Source organism: Squalius cephalus (assembly GCF_949319135.1).
Source record: "Squalius cephalus genome assembly, chromosome: 8".
In the NCBI taxonomy this organism is placed as follows: domain Eukaryota; kingdom Metazoa; phylum Chordata; class Actinopteri; order Cypriniformes; family Leuciscidae; genus Squalius; species Squalius cephalus.
Genome location: NC_137129.1, coordinates 45,236,331 through 45,252,940, shown reverse-complemented (window position 1 = coordinate 45,252,940; position 16,610 = coordinate 45,236,331). Strand labels below are relative to the sequence as shown.

Sequence of the window (16,610 nt, the reverse complement as noted above, 5' to 3'; positions counted from 1 at the left end):
TTCTAAAAAATAAAAGATAAACCATTGTTTTTATCAGTTTTGTTTGGTCCATCATTTATGCTAAATCACAGTATAGACATTCAGTTAAATACAGTAATTCTACAGCAGCTTACTGTTAAATTACAGTAATACGATAGACTAACTAATTGCACAGTAAAATACAGTAATTATACAGCAGCTTACTGATAAATCACGGTAATATGACGGCATAATTATTGTGAAGTCACAGTAAACAGCTGTCATTTCACAATTATTTACTGTAAAAATGTGTGTTTGTGTGTGTGAGTGAGTGTGAGGCGCGGCCGCGATCGAACAGTGGAAACATAAAAACATACTCCGTCATTTAGTTTATGCAGGACATAATTCAAACTGCAAAGTGTTTAAGTTACTGTTAATTAAATTTTTAAGGAAAACAAATATATTAATCTGAAATGTAGCAGATTAATTTTCAATTCATTCAGGTACAATAACCAAACATATCAAGGTCTTTTTTATTAAGTGAATTAATAAACTAATTATATAAAACTATTGTCAGTGCACTACAAATAAACTATTTCTATGCCTTTACTTTATTAATAAAACTTATTTAAAAAAAAATATTGTACCGAACTCGTACCGAACCGTGATGTCTGAACCGAGGTATGAACTGAACCGTGACTTCTGTGTACTGTTCCACCCCTAAAAGAGAGTGCAGAGTTTTCAAAGAACAGTGGACCAACTATTATTTGTGAAGAATAACTTTAAATAAAACAAAGTGTGAAGACTCGATTACAACTTTTGCAAACCACTAGTAAAGATAAACAAATATGTGCCAGGAATCAAGTGTTGATATAGTAGTGTGGATATAGTAGTGGGGATGGCTGTGCCAGGCTAGTAATCTCACAATAAGGCCTGCTGGTGGTCATTTTGGTCTGGGTCATACTATTCTATTTTATATAGCTGACCCGGCCACGGCCCCCCATCACAGTCAGGAACGATAATGTGGCCCCCAGAGAAAAAAGTTTGGTGACCCCTGATGTAAGGTCTGCTCCTTCATTGGACATTTTTAAATCTACTCTGAAAACACATTTTTATTCTTTAGCTTTTGGAAACTTGTAATTGTTGTTTGTTATAGTGTAGTCCTGCTATGTACAGCACTTTGGATCAATTTGTATTGTGTTAAATGTGCTTTATAAATGAAGGTTGTTGTTGTTGTTGTTGTTGTTGACACTGTTATAATGAGCCTTTTGAATAATGATGAGGATGGGCATGGCCAATGATTTTATTGCGTGGTGTGAAAACTTCTATCTGTCTATTAACGTTTCCAAGACAAAGGATATGATTATTGATTTCCGTAGATCACAGCACAGTGTTTCACAAACTGTTATTCAGAACATGAATGTTGAGACAGTAGATGAATATAAATATTTAGGAACCATCATTGACAGCAAATTATCTTTTGAGAGTAACACAGTTGCTGCCTGTAAAAAGGCCCAACAGAGATTTAACCCTAACCCTACCCTTCTTCTTGAGGTAGATGAAATCATTCAGTGTGTGCAGGACTCTGATGACTTTGTTTTATCAGTGTTTTATTGAATCAGTCTTGACATTTTGTATTGTGGTGTGGTACAGTGGCCTTTCAAGGATCAACAAGCGTAAGCTAATAAAGCTGGTAAACGTAGCGTCTAAGATGGTTGGGGTACAGCTACCACAGCTGCAACATTTATATGATAAACGGGTCCGGGGTAAGGCTAACCACATTTTTCATTGCCCTGATCACCCACTTTTTGGGGAGTTTAATCTGCTCCCCTCAGGTCACCGTTTTAGGCTTCCTATGTTAAGAACTAGACGTGCCAGGGATTCTTTTATTCCTGTGGAACCTGAATTCACTTGAGTGACATCTTATGACATTTTTTATATATAGTATATGCTTATTTATTAATTTATTGCTGTCATTGTTCATTATGACATATTGACCTGTGTACTGTCCAGTTGGTTTCTGTCATTGGTTTTGGGGGAAGGAGTGTCTCCATTGATGTGTTGATGTGTTGATGTGTGTCCTGTGTTGAGTTTACAATGTTGTTGGCATCTGGTGGTGCTTTTCTCTGTGTATGTTAGACATCCTTCTGCACACTCAATTTCCATCTCTAAGGATAAATAAAGTGGAAACTTGAAAACTTGGAAATAAAGTGCAGTGGTGACAGTCTTTACGCTTGACTAAGGATTGTGACAAGTGACTTTCACAACACAAATCGACACAATGCCGAGACGTCATTCGATACTGTAAAGAAACTTTTTGTGTAAACACCATAAAAACAAAAAAAACATTGTGCTTATGTAAAATAAAGAAAACAGGGGTAATGCTTTAGATTACAGCCCGGAAAGTACTGCGTAATTAAAGCGATTTTACAGTGTAACTTTCTGTAATTATAGTGTACCTATAAAGTACTTACATGTAAGTATAAGGGAACAACATGTAAAGTTTGGGAAATTAAGGGGTAACAACCAGGAGAAATATTTTTTTTTTTTAATACTGGAAGTATTGTAGATCTAAGGGGTTCTTATTCTACTATTATGATACAACAATCAGATTTGGGACCAATTTATAAAGGTTTCCAAGTCAGTATTATAAGATTGTCTGTATGTATTTTTTATTGTACTTACCCTGTAACTACATTGAACAAGAGGGTAACAAGCACCACTTTAATTTATGGCCCGCAATGTCACACTAACCCTGTAACTACACGGAACAAGAGTATATTTCCCAGTATATTTAAAAAAAAAATGCAATAGTTTAAGCATTACTTGCCTTCACTGTAAATGCAAACATGGTATTTAATTAAAAATAGTAAATTGACCTTAATCATTTTTTTCAACCTGCTATTAACACTCGCTTTTAATAAGTTACTTGTACTTTGAGGTTGAAAAATCTTACCAGCTCAGTCTACTTGAGCTGGATTCATTTCGAAAAAGTAAGTTTATGACCTGAGGGCATGTGCAGATCAGTCCTCTCTATGCTAGACGGCGATATATAGCCACGCCAAGACCCGCCCTTCAATATTGGCCAGGCGACCATGCTTACACAAGGCAACGTAACCTGATTTGTACAGGTCCTATCCCCCTAAACACTGTGAAAATGAATACACTTTATCTACTCAATAAAATTGTAGCAACAGATTACAAGCAATATTATTAATTAAATGTAACAAATTAGAATTGAGTAATAATTAATCAAATTAATTCCTTAAAAGTTAACCATTTAAAATGAGTAAAATTTACAAAAAATAAATAAAAATTAAACAAAAATATCTGAATAACAGACAGACGTCAAAGATGAATTAAGAACTCTTTATTTTTTATTGCCAACATTGAACACACCTGATGTTAACAAGCAGAATCACTGAAGGAGAAAACGTACTCGGTTACAAACGTAACCTCGGTTCTCTCTAGAAGAGGGAACGAGTTCTGCGTAATATCTTAAGCTATGGGGAAATCTCTTTTCTGCGAGATACTGAAGCCAAAAATTATCCTTAATTTTGGAATAGTGTAAAACCCGTTGCGGCAGCATGCAGACATAGGCAAGACGGCTCGCGTGCCTATTGGCTGACCTGCGGCAACTGCAGCAGCCTATCGAGAGGGCCCATCGTGACGCCAGATCCAATGTCACGTCCCGCCGAAACGGGCGTGGCCTGGGCCTATAAATATAGCTCGACAGGCTGGTAATCTGGTTTTTCATCGCCCACATTCATCCCACATTCAGGTGGCCAGTCATGTGCGCTGCTCTCAACAAGCGCAGATTGTGCTGAGCCCAGACAAAGGGGAGCGCCTGCCTGTCAGCCTGTAAAGGTTTCGGGACCTGATACCTTCTTGACGATTTATATAGGCCACCACTGACACGTTGTCTGAACGGACCAAGACGCGGTGTCCTTTTATCTGGGGACAAAAGCGCCTCAGCGCGTTGTCGACTGCCATCATTTCCAAGCAGTTTATGTGTAGAAGCTTTTCCCGTTCTGACCACTGGCCGAAGAACGGTCTGCCCTCGAGCAGCGCTCCCCTTCCCGAGGTGGAGGCGTCCGTAGACACCACCTTCACACTCTAGGAAGTCCCCAGGCTTACACCTGACTGGTACCAGTCGATCACTCTCCAAGGTTTCAGAGCTGAGACGCATTTCTAATCGACCTTGAGGCTAGAAAGACCGGAGGTCCACGCATCCTTTGAAACTTTCTGAGCGAGACTATAGTACAGCTGTGCTGTCATAGACAGCGAGTCCAGTTCTGTGCCCAGGAAAGATATTCTCTGACTGGGAGACAGTGAACTTTTCGCCCAATTGACTTTGAGACCCAGATTCTCGAGATGTTCAAGTAATATGGTCCTGTGTTCTATGAGCTCTGAGTGTGACTGAGCTAGAACCAGCCAATTGTCCAAGTAGTTCAAAACTCGCATTCCCCGAAGTTTCAGGGGTGCGAGCGCCACATCCATGCACATTGTGAATGTACGGGGTGCTAGAGATAGGCCAAACGGTAGGACTGTGTATTGATATGCCTGGCCCTCGAAGGCGAATCTCAAAAATCGGCTGTGACGTGACGCTATTTGTATTTGGAAATACGCGTCCTTCAGATCTATTGACATAAATCAGTCCCCTTGGCGAATTTGCGCGAGGATTTTCCTGGTTGTGAGCATTCTGAACCGGTGTTTCGAAAGCACTCTGTTCAGCTGTCTTAGATCTAGAATGGGTCTGAGACCCCCGTCTTTTTTCAATACCAGAAAATATCTGCTGTACAGACCCCCTTCGCTCTGAGCTTGAGATAAAGGCTCTATGGCCCCTTTGCTCAACAGTTTCGCAATTTCGGTTCGAAGTAGATGTGCTACTTCATTTTCTACCGTAGTTTCGATTCGCGCCGCGCAATGGCGGGGGCGTTGAGCGAACTGTAGCGAATAGCCTCTTTTTATAATGTTCAGCACCCATTCTGATACCCCGGGAAGCTTTGCCCACGCATTTGCATTAATAGCTAGGGGTTGAATGAGATCTGGGCTCTGGCCGTGACACAGTGGCGGCCGGAGAGCTTCGGTATGCTGTAACAACGTGCTTGCAGCGTTCGAAGCGGGGGGCACGCTGATCACAACAGGCAGCCTGTCCGTGCTTGACTTTCCTACGGCGGCTTGCTGAGAGAGAGCGAGCGGGGCGAGCCCCGTGGGGCTTGTCATGTCTGTGAGTGAATGTGGGCGCGGGACAGCGGGCACATTTACTACACTGAAAACACTGTCTGCTTGAGCTGACTGTATGTGCGTTGGTTTCGTTTTTACAGAAAACGTGAGACATGCAGTGTGTAGTGTTTGTGGGCACTGGGTCGTGGGCACATTCACTACGTTTAATGCACAATCGACATGAGTCGATTTTATGTGTGCGAGCCCCTGTGCTTGTGTGTAGGAATGAGCACTGGGCTGTGGGCATTTTGACTACACTCATAACACCATTGGCCGTGGCCAGAATACCAGAAAATACACTCTTTATGAGATTTATCTGGGTCACCGTAAGGACGGCGTTTGTGTGCAGGCAAACGGGCTATAGTATCGGCTTGTTTTCTGCTAAATACACTGGAACAGTCGCATTTTCTGGAACAGAATGAGCGGGAAGTTTTGGTGGAAGTCTGGCCGCAGCGGGACTTGAACACTGTCGCTTTCCTAGGCGGGTTAGAAAGACTTTGAGGCCTCGTTTTTAGAAACGGTGTTTGGGTGCAGGCGAGTGGGTTGTACAACGCTCTCCTTGGCTGCAAAATACACATCAGTAGTCGCCTTTTTAAGGGAACTGACAGAGCGAAAGCTTTGACGGCATAATTTTATCTGCCGGCAGACCCGGGATTCGAACACTAAGATTAAGCCTAAGATTCCGCCACAGGGGGAAACACATAATCTTTCAGTTAGCGCGAGCATATCAGAGAGCTTCAACACGTCTTGTGACGGCGTTTGTTTGCAGGTGTGCATGTATTATAACAGGCTCGTTTACTGCAATTTTGACATTTCCAGTCACCTGAACTTCAGAGGGGACTGAGAAATGTGTGAGAAAAAGGAGGTTGGTCCGGCCTCGGCGGGACTAAAAACACACTCTTTCCTCCTTTCGCCGGCGACGCACGCGAATGGGGCGCGAGGGCGGGGTAGCTTTCTTGTAACGTAAAGAAAACTAGCCCAGTGACCGTCCGTTTCTGACATGCCTTGCGAACGGCGCAGTTTGCGCAACACGAGCAAAGGGAGAGAGTGCGGGAAGAGAGAGAGCGTTATGTTTTGCTTCGGCGTTTTTGTTTGCAGGCGTGCGTGTATTATAACAGGCTCGTTTGCTGCAATATTGATATTTCCAGTTTGAAAGATTGCTGATGGAGGATCACGCCTATTCACAAGGACATGTAGCAGAGTCGCCAAGGAAGCGAAAGAGAGAATTAAAACGTCAGCGCAACAGGCAAATCAGCAAGACCAAAGTCAATATTGGAGTAACTTTTCCCAGATGGAAAGAGCTCATGAGGAGCAAAGATTTTAAAACGGACGCAGAAGTTTGCTTGTCTAACTTGTACATAACGCCGGAACGACCTCTAGTATAACTTGCGTTAATTTTCCTCACGTCAATGGTGAAAAAGTATTGTTTACCTTGTAACATAAATCTGTGCTGTGACGGATCACAGGTGATGAATAGTTTTAAAGGCGCAATTGGACGAAGTCAAACTGGAAGCCATGTTAATCTTGGAATAATACGGACACCGTAGGAGTTAAAACGCCCTCGAAATTGAAAGGAACAGAAACTAATATTCACTGGGTAGTCATATACAATTTCACCGCTAGATGGGGGAAATTATCGAACAGTGTAGCTTTAAGAGGGGACTGAGAAATGTGTGAAAAATGGAGGTTAGTCCGGCCCCGGCGGGACTAAAACACTCTCTTTTCTCCTTTCGCCGGTGAGTTACGTGTGAATGGGGCGCAAGGGTGGGGTAGCTTTCTTGTAACGTAAAGAAAACTAGCCCCGGGACCGTCCGCTCCTGACCTCCCTTGTGAACGGCGCAGTTTGCGCGGCTTGAACAGAGGGAGAGCAGGTATCATCCCCCACAGACGCGCTTTTTGGTCGATATCCACGACGGAAGCGGCGGCAGACGCGAAGCAGGCGTAGATTTCCCCATAGCATAAGATATTACGCAGTACGAGAAAAGCTCTCGTAAGAGAACCGTAATTTTAAGCCACCATTATGGTGATCAGTGTTTGTTTTAGTTGGGCTCTTCACCCTTATATCATTAACTTTAGATGAACAAATAGGAAAAGGTGATCTGATGGTACACGTTGTGTTTTAACATAATCATTATTTCTCAATCATTTGACCTGAATCACTGAACTCATATAGAGCCCGATTTCTGAGTTAGGTTTACTTTATTAATTATAGCAGCACTGTCCTTGTACAGCATAATATTTTTCAACCTCAAAGTACAAGTAACTTACTAAAAGCGAGTGTTAATAGCAGGTTGAAAAAAAATGATTAACCCTCAGAGGTCGGCAATCACGCCGGCGTGATCTGCTCGCTTTTTTCCTTATGAGTTGAATTGAGACCCGAAATACTCTTTTGACTTTGATTTTACAAAACAAGTTTCATACATCAATCGATTCTGTTAAATGTGTATTATTTTTGTGTATACTTACAATAAAAACAAAGTGTTGTGCTTTTTGCCAAATAAAGAAAAATAAACACGAGGCGAGTTCTGCCTTCTCTCTGCCAGTGTAGTCCATTCTGAAACGCGTCCGAAAATGAACAATAACTCAGCGAATACTCAGTCAATCAGGCATACAGACACACAGGCATGGAGCTTGAATTCTCTTCTTTTAAATGAAGTAATTTATATAAAAAACAAATATTCTCATCTTGTGAAATCTGTATTAAAAGAGAGCGATTCCAGTCGAGCTAATTACAGCTGATTCAGATGTAATGTGACTCCACTCACGCTATTCAAACGCAAATGGCTGAGGCAATCCGCGCAATCCTGTGAACGCCCCCATATCAGCTCGAGAAAACACACAAGTTTATTCAGATCATTACTTGTTTACAACGTCTTGCAGCGCTGTGAGGAATAATAATAATGGAAAATGTCCCTCAGAAGTGCGGGTATATCGAGGAGCGAGCTGAGGAATACTAGTAAGTTTTTTCCTTCTCACATGAATTTCTTCACGTGGGTTTCTGTTTATGAATGAATGAACGGCAGAGATGCGCGCTGTTTACCACAGCTGGCAAAGACAGTCTAAATTTAAATCGCGTGTGTGAATGAATGATGATGTTTCAGCAAACTGTATTGCTATACTGAGATGAGTAAAAATCGACTGAAATATGCTGAAATAAAATGTAGGCTATTTGTATAAGCAACGTATTAAACTGCAAATTAACAATATGCCCTAATATTTCATGAAAACAACGTTACAGTCAGGCGAAATATGAAAGTAATGAATACATAGATAAAATGTAGGCCTATAATAATTTTTTTTTTACAAAGAAAGAGTACACTTGAAATATTGTTGAAATTGTAATTATTGTTGTAATTGTAACCTTTTTAATAAAATAGCAAAACATATTTACAAGATAGATGTAAGCAAAATCTTAAATGGTCAATATAAGTCTTCTTCTAAATATATCTTTTGTCCTTGCATTGTGGCTCAGTCAGTGTCACACCTGAATGAATGGCTAATTATGCAGAGTCATTATGCAGAGTGGGTGGGACATTGTATTCTAAGGCAGCCTTTCTCAAAGTGGGTGCCGCGGCACACTGGGGTGCCCCCTGACTGTGTCAGGGGTGCCGCCAAAAAATTACGTAGGCTAAAAAAAAAAAAATCAAATCTGACATTTCATATATAAATATAGGCTATTTGAATTTACATAAATACATTCTTCTTCTTTTTAACCCTTTCGCACGTACGATCACACCGGTGTGATCAGTCTAGGCTGGTCCCTGGAGCACCGGTGTGATTAGAACGGTCAGTGCACGACGTGATCAACTGCTAAATTCAAATGTGCTTTCGTGCGTTGGCTGGCGCTGAGCCAGAGACAGGCGCGCTCAGCTGTCATATATCACAACTTTTCAGTGTTTTCATCCACATAATGTTTGTTTTAGGTTTCAGACATAAGTACTAAAAAACAATACATTTAGAGTTTGTAAAATACACACTGATGTCAAAGGAAGAGGCAATAATAATCCTTTCCATTATAATTAGTTTTATTCATATCAGATACACATTGTGTAAGTAACTTTAAAGTTTACTCTATTCTTTTCCCAGTTCACCTGCCACTTACTTTTATGTATTTCGGGAGAAGTGGATGAATTCACGTGTTGTAAATCCAACAGATCCGATTCTCTGAACTGCGTCTGCGGCACAAACTAACATGGCGGCGCCCATCGCGCATACAGCTCAACTAACGCGATCGTTATAATGGTGTTCAAAAAACAAAACACTTCCACTTGCATATATTTGACAATCGGAATATCAGATATTCCATGCCATATCTAACAAATGTGTGAATATTTTGAATAAAAAAGGAAAAATGACATAAAAGCAGATCATCATTCATTCAGCTCTGTTGTTGCTGCGGTGTGTCACGTGACAAGCAATGACGCGTCACCATGGAAACCATAAAGTGACACATTCTAAATAACGGTCACCTTGAAAAACTCACGCTGGGGGGTCAGACAGAATATTTTAAATTTATGTGTGAAAGGGTTAAACATATGAACGGATTAATAAAATTGTAAATTCATTTTAGATAAATATATATATAAAAAATTTGCATTTACATTTGGGTTATGCAGTGTTTTTAAATTTTATTTTACACTGGGGTGCCTTGAGATTTTATGCACTTTTGAAAGGTGCCCTGACTGAAAAAAGTTTGAGAGAGGCTGTTCTAAGGTGTAAACCACTCCTCGTTCACGCCCCCCTCACATATTGGCTTTCCAAGCAAAACCTGTTTTACATCAATTTAAATCAATGTATGGTTTTATGTGAACGATAAAGCAAGACTATTTTCACATAATTTTGAAGAAAAAACTCTAGGCGAGGACATCCATTAGTCAAAAGTCTTATTGACACATATTTACTATGTGTTTTGTGGCCTTATTTCAGAAATTTTAGTTTTTAGTTTTTTCAATAACCATGCATAAACATTATTCTCTCAAAAATGAAAACATGTACATACACGTGGCTCACATATTATGGTAACCCTGTTTGTGCTTTATAGAGTGAATTTACACCTTTGCCATTAATATGTTTATAAGCAACTGAAAAAAGCACAAATGTCAGGGCATGTCAGAACATCTCAAGGGCCCCAAAAACAGCCCAGACCCCAGAGGGTTAAGGTCAATTTACTATTTTTAATTAAATACCATGTTTGCATTTACAGTGTGTACTTACATGGAAGTACTTCATAGGTACACTGAAATTACCGAAAGTTACACTGTAAATTCATCTTAATTATGTAGTACTTTCCGGGCTGTAATTTAAAGCGTTACCAAAACAGGATTTCGTTTTCTGCCCAGTCCTGGCACCAGGACACACAATTTTGTGGCTTTTATAATCCTCAAGCGGGCTTACAAAATTCTTTCGGGGTGGGGGTGCCAACCGCAAGTCCAAGGGGAGTAATTTAACCTACTTTACTCATACTATTTACTCATGTACTATTTTTTTTTATTAATTTTCTTGGGACATGAAGAAACATGACGGGACATGACGCGCGCAAAATGTGAATCGTTGTCCATCATTTTGCAAGCAATTTTGATCAAGAAAAATTTCAATCCACAATATAAAAAAATATTTCCGTGGAAATATGTGAAATTTGTGGAGACAAAAATAACTAACTTAAACTTGGCGTAAACACTAAAATTTTACAGACTCCAAACTTATATGGTAGTGAACAATAATTAATTTAATTATATATCAGTTGGAGTTCAATTATGGTTATGATATGAGCTGAAACTATTTCTAAAGATCAATTGTCAATTGATGAAAATCAGTAAAAACAACTGTCATCTCGAGAAAGATGCCATCTCAAGTCAAAAGTACAGTGCCTTGAAAAATTATTCAGCCCTCAGTGCAATTGTGTCAGATATCAAATTTAGAATGTATTATAATGTTCAATAAAAGTGTTCAAAAAAGCCCATCAAACCTATTGAAAGTAAAAAAGTATTCACACCCCTGTACATGCTAGGTTAACCTTGCTTAAGTACAATGATTTTGTTTTATAAACACATCCATGAGCAAATCAACAGCGTTTAATTACTTCATGACCATTAATAACTTGTGTTTTGCTGGAAGAACACACACACACACACACACACAATAAATTGTTAACCCTAGTAAAAAAGTTGGATGTGAGGATGTGAAAAAAAAATGACAGTCTATAGTTTTATTGCCCAAACTTTGGTCCTTATAGATTGCCAACTGGGTTATATCTGTGTCTTTAAAACTGTGTACCTTCAGTTGAATTGTAATGGGTTATGAACATATTCTTCCTGAGATATGAAATCTAGAAAGATATGAAAAATTTAAACACCAGCACTTACTCATGCTCTCTCCACAGAAGGTCAAAGATGGAGTCCCAAAACTCCTCCAGATCCTGTAAGAACTTCTTCATCGCAGTGGTTTTGATGACACTTTTCTCAGCAATATTCTACATGTATTATGAGCCATCAGTAAACTGGTTAAACTGTCCAGCCGTTCCCAAACATGATGTCTGCGGAAACATCTGCATCAATGCTCTTAAGATGCCAAATCAAATCCAAATAGTGAACAACACCTGTATGGTGAACTTCACCTCTCTCAGACACCAGTTAACACAAACAGAAGCGGCTTCATCGCAGGGAGGCGATCTAGACACCATTCTCCTGATCTGGATGTGGCCTTTTGGGCATCCGTTTGATTTAGGACTCTGTAGTTCAATGTACGACATCCACGGCTGCCACTTGACAGTCGACAAGAGTCAGTTTAACAAAGCACATGGCGTTTTATTTCATCACAGAGACATCTATGGGGACTTATCCAACATGCCGAAACTGCCACGACCTCCATTCCAGAAATGGGTCTGGATGAACATGGAATCTCCCAGTAACTCAGGACAGCGGTCAAATCTAAACAATCTGTTTAATCTGACCACGACTTACAGACACGATTCAGACATCATGGTCCCTTACGGGCGAATCTCAGAGAACACTGGTGGAAAAAAGCATGATGAAATCCCGCATAAGAATAAACTTGTTTGCTGGATTGTAAGTAACTGGAACTCAGTCCATGAGCGGTCAAAATACTACGAAGAGTTAAAAGAACACATTAGTATAGAAACCTATGGAAATCACTTCAACAGGCGCATTAGTGATAAAGATTATTCAGATGTGGTGTCCAGCTGTAAATTCTACCTGTCCTTTGAGAACTCCATCCATAAAGACTACATTACAGAAAAACTGTACAAACCTCTATCTCTCGGCACTGTTCCTGTGGTCCTCGGCCCACCCAGAAAGAACTATGAGGAATTCATACAAGGAAGTGCCTTTATCCATGTGGATGACTTCAACTCCCCCAAAGAGACGCTGAACATCTTAAGCTTCTGGACCAAAATGATGATTTGTACAGGCAGTTCTTCACCTGGAGGGAACATTTTGTAGCAAGTGATGGCTTCTTTGGTTCTGAGCATGCCTGTCATGCTTGCAATCATATCAGAAGAAACAAGAACTATAGAGTAGTTAATGATCTTAACAGCTGGTACTGGGGTTGACAACTGATGTTAACAATAGACTTCAGTCATAGCAGATGCCTTTTTTGTGTCAAGGACAAACTTATATATAATTGTCTCAATATATATAATTTATTAATCTAGATCAATCAGTAATTTATATTTAAATATGCTAATACATGTTTTATGTTAACATTACTTTATGCAATGCATTAAACTAATATGAACCCAAACACAAACCAAACAGTAATCGAACCAATCAAACCAAATGTTATAAATGTTGATAATTCTCTGTTGATGCATGACAGCTAATGGTTTACATGTCATTTCATTATTCTATTATTCTATTATTATTCGAATCTATTAGTATAGATATTTACCAATTTTAATTGTATTATTTCAGTTTTTTTTTTTCAAAAGCAAAATTTAACCCTGTTCCCTGACTGTATATATATATATACCAAAATATTTTGATTCTTTTTGTTTGCACATTCGGTACTGCAGAGTTTCAAGCAGTGTTTTTAAATAAAATTGTTTCAATTCACTTGAGGCTGGTTATTTGTCACCTGTGTTATCGATTTAGTATCGATACTAAAATTGTGCTATCGAGCCATCCCTAGTTCACATATTGAAATTTTTGAGTTGGAAAATTGGCAGGCTTGTGCTGCAGTTCTATGGCTGTTTTGCCCCCAGGTCCAGTATCCATCAGTATCCAGCTCCGGAACAGCTCGCGGTCTTCATGCTGGGCGTGGAGGAGCGCTTTGATGTTGTATGATGTCCGCAAATGGCGTGCCTGGCGGGGTCTGCATGGCGGCGGCGATCTTCTTCCTTCCCGGGTTTCGGCACCAGTGTGATGAGGTTCAACGTCGTCAAAGAAGGGAAGGAAGAAGACAGGGATCGGCGAGACTGGGACACTTGTTTTATTTATAGAAATACTCAAAACAAACAAAGGTGCGCACAGAGCGCGTTCACCGTGCTTTCAGCACAGCAAAAATAATAAACAATAAATCAGGTTATCTCTCGTTGTTTTTTTTCTTGAAGGCAGCAGCAGTGATGTCCCAGTCCAACTCTCTCTCTCTCTCTCTCTCATTCCCGCCGGCTTATATCCGGTCTCTCCACGCCAATTACTGCAATCAGACACAGGTGTTCATCATCTGCACTTGACATACTTACTCACCGCTCGGCTCCCTCCTCTCTCTCCCGCTACAGAAACCACGCCCCCCCTCGCCACAATCAGCATCAGTTCATACACTTTCTCCGACAAGCGGATGCGACGAGACCGGTTCTCTTACGAGAGGTTCTCTCGTATTGCGTATTGATTTTTCTATTTAAAAGAGCGTGAGCGTTTTTATCAAAATGCCCCGCAGTTCCTGTGGCTTTTGCCGAGCCATGCTCAGCGCCGGAGACCGCCACGTTATCTGCGCTCTCTGCCTGGGTCGAGAACATGCAGCCCTCGCTCTCTCTTCAGGAGGCTGCGTCCATTGTGAAGAACTTTCAATGTCGACCCTGCGGGCTCGACTTGAAGTGTTCGACGCCGAAGCTGTCACCCCGCCCAGCTGCTCTATCCTGGCCTCAGACAGTGAGGAATGATCTGGTTCGCACCATTCTGCCTCCTCGTCTTTCCAGGAATCCGGCCGGACGCGCTCCGGCGTGGATGCGGAAATAATGCACCTCCTTTCAAAGGCTGTTGACCAGCTTGGCCTCGAGTGGTCGCCGCCTAAGGAGCCCGTGTCTAACAGGCTCGACGGCTGTTTCCTTCATCACCGCCGCCATGCGCCCACATCCAGATCTGGACCCTTCCTGCCGGAGCTCCACGCGGAGCTTTCAAAATCGTGGAATGCACCATTCTCCGCGAGACTCCACTCTCATGCATCCTCATGCATCCTCACAGGTTGATGGTGCCACTGAGAAGGGATACATCACCATCCCCCCAGTGGAGGAGGCGGTAGCAGCGCACATTTGCCCGCCCTCTTCTGGATTGCGCTCAAAGGCTGCCCTCCCGTCCAAAGCTTGCAGGACCACATCAGCTCTTGTCGGCCGCGCTTTTTCTGCCGCCGGATAGGCTGCGTCCGCCCTGCACTCCATGGCAGTTCTGCAGATCCTCCAGTCTGACCTCCTCCGTGAGATAGATGAAAAGGGCCTAGACCCGGCCACCATCACGGATTTACGAAGCGTGATGGATCTCTCCCTCCGCGTTACTAAATCCACGGCCCAGACAATGGGAAGGTGCATGTCGTCGCTCATCGTCACAGAGAGGCACCTCTGGTTGATGCTCGCCGACATGTGGGAATCTGAGCGCGCTGCCTTTCTCAACGCACTGCTCTCCCCCACCGGTCTCTTCGGCCCAGCGCTAAATGGGATCGCTGACCACTTCTCGGAAGTGCAAAAGACCACGCAGGCTATGAACCTTTTCCTGCCTCGACTCTCTAGCTCCCCTAAGATCGCGCTGAAGCCCGAGCACGCAAAGTCCTCCTAGCAGGCGCAAGGAGAAAGAGATGGTTAAGTCCCGCCACAGCCGGACCACTGCCAAAATACCCCGCTTTGTCAGTCCCCTCAAGAAAGGCTACTGCAGAAGTGTATTTGGCAGTCAACGAGCCGGTAAAGCTACCTGCTCGCCTGCACGCAACCACCGTTTTTACGGCGGCCCAGAGAAATCTCAAAAAGGGTGTAATGTCTGGTTATCCGGCTCAAGACACTGGCGTTTTAAGTGTAGAAAATGTGCCCACGTCTCAGTGTTTACCCCTACACACAAGCACGATAACCCCCGTGTCTCTCACAGAGCCCACTCTCATAAAGCTGGCAAATGCCGCTCGAGTATTAAAAGTAGGAAATGTGCCCACGAACCCGAGCCCGCACCTACTCACTGCCCGCTCTGTCACACGGCCAAAGTTACCTCTTACCGGTCATGTTGTGAATGTAAGTCTTGTGCCTGCTCACAAGCACTCACACTTACTGACAAACACTTTACCCCCCGCGCGTCCCGGTTTTCCCACAATATGTTCCCGGGATCAAAGCAACCGGGACATCGTGTGTAAAACGACCAGCCATCGCTGTCAGCGAGCTGCCGTATCCAAGCACCGAGAACGCGCGCTCCGTGCTCACACCTCTGATTACGCTTCTCGAGTCCACAAAGTGCGGCAATCAAAACCCGGAGGCCATTCTGCCCTTAGCTGCACATGCAGAAGCATGGGAAGCTATTCCAGGTGTGTCAGAATGGGTGCTGAGCACAGTAAAACAGGGCTATTCACTGCAGTTCGCTCGCCATCCCCCGCGCTTTCAAGCACGGACCGAGACTACAGTGAATACGGAAGTGGCACACCTACTTCATGCAGAAATAACGAACCTGCTGTGCAAAGGGGCTATAGAACCGGTACCTCCTTCCCTGAGTGAGTCGGCTTTTACAACCGTTACTTCCTCGTACCCTAGAAGGACGGAGCTCTAAGATCTTTCTTAGATCTGAGACATTTGAACAAAGCTCTCATGAGAAGACCGTTCAAAATGCTAACAAACAGACAGATACTCGCGCAAATTCGCCCGAAGGACTGGTTTATTTCTCTCGATGTGAAAGACGCGTACTTTCAGATTTAGATAGTACCCCGTCACAGGCCATTCTTGAGATTCCCCTTCGAGGTTCAAGTGTATCAATACACCGTGTTCCGTTCGGCCTGTCTTTAGCACCCCGTACATTCACGAAGTGCATGGACGCGGCTCTCGCTCCCCTGAGAAATCGGGGTTATGTGAATTTTGAACTATCAGGACGATTGGCTGATCTTGGCACAGTCAGAGATAGAACTTATATCTCATAGGACAGTGCTTCTCAGCCATCTGGAAAGCCTGGGTCTTACGGTCAACTGGACCAAGAGCTCATTACTGCCCAGTCAGTCAGTTTCTTTTCTGGGAA

General features: G+C 42.4%; 1 pseudogene across 1 annotated transcript; it reads left to right on the top strand.

The window, feature by feature from the left end:
* Positions 1–11,774: 11,774 nt before the first annotated feature.
* LOC307163394 (4-galactosyl-N-acetylglucosaminide 3-alpha-L-fucosyltransferase 9-like) lies at positions 11,775–12,751 on the top strand (annotated as a pseudogene). Its single transcript has one exon. The product of its transcript is annotated as a 4-galactosyl-N-acetylglucosaminide 3-alpha-L-fucosyltransferase 9-like (transcript).
* The last annotated feature ends 3,859 nt before the right edge of the window (positions 12,752–16,610 follow it).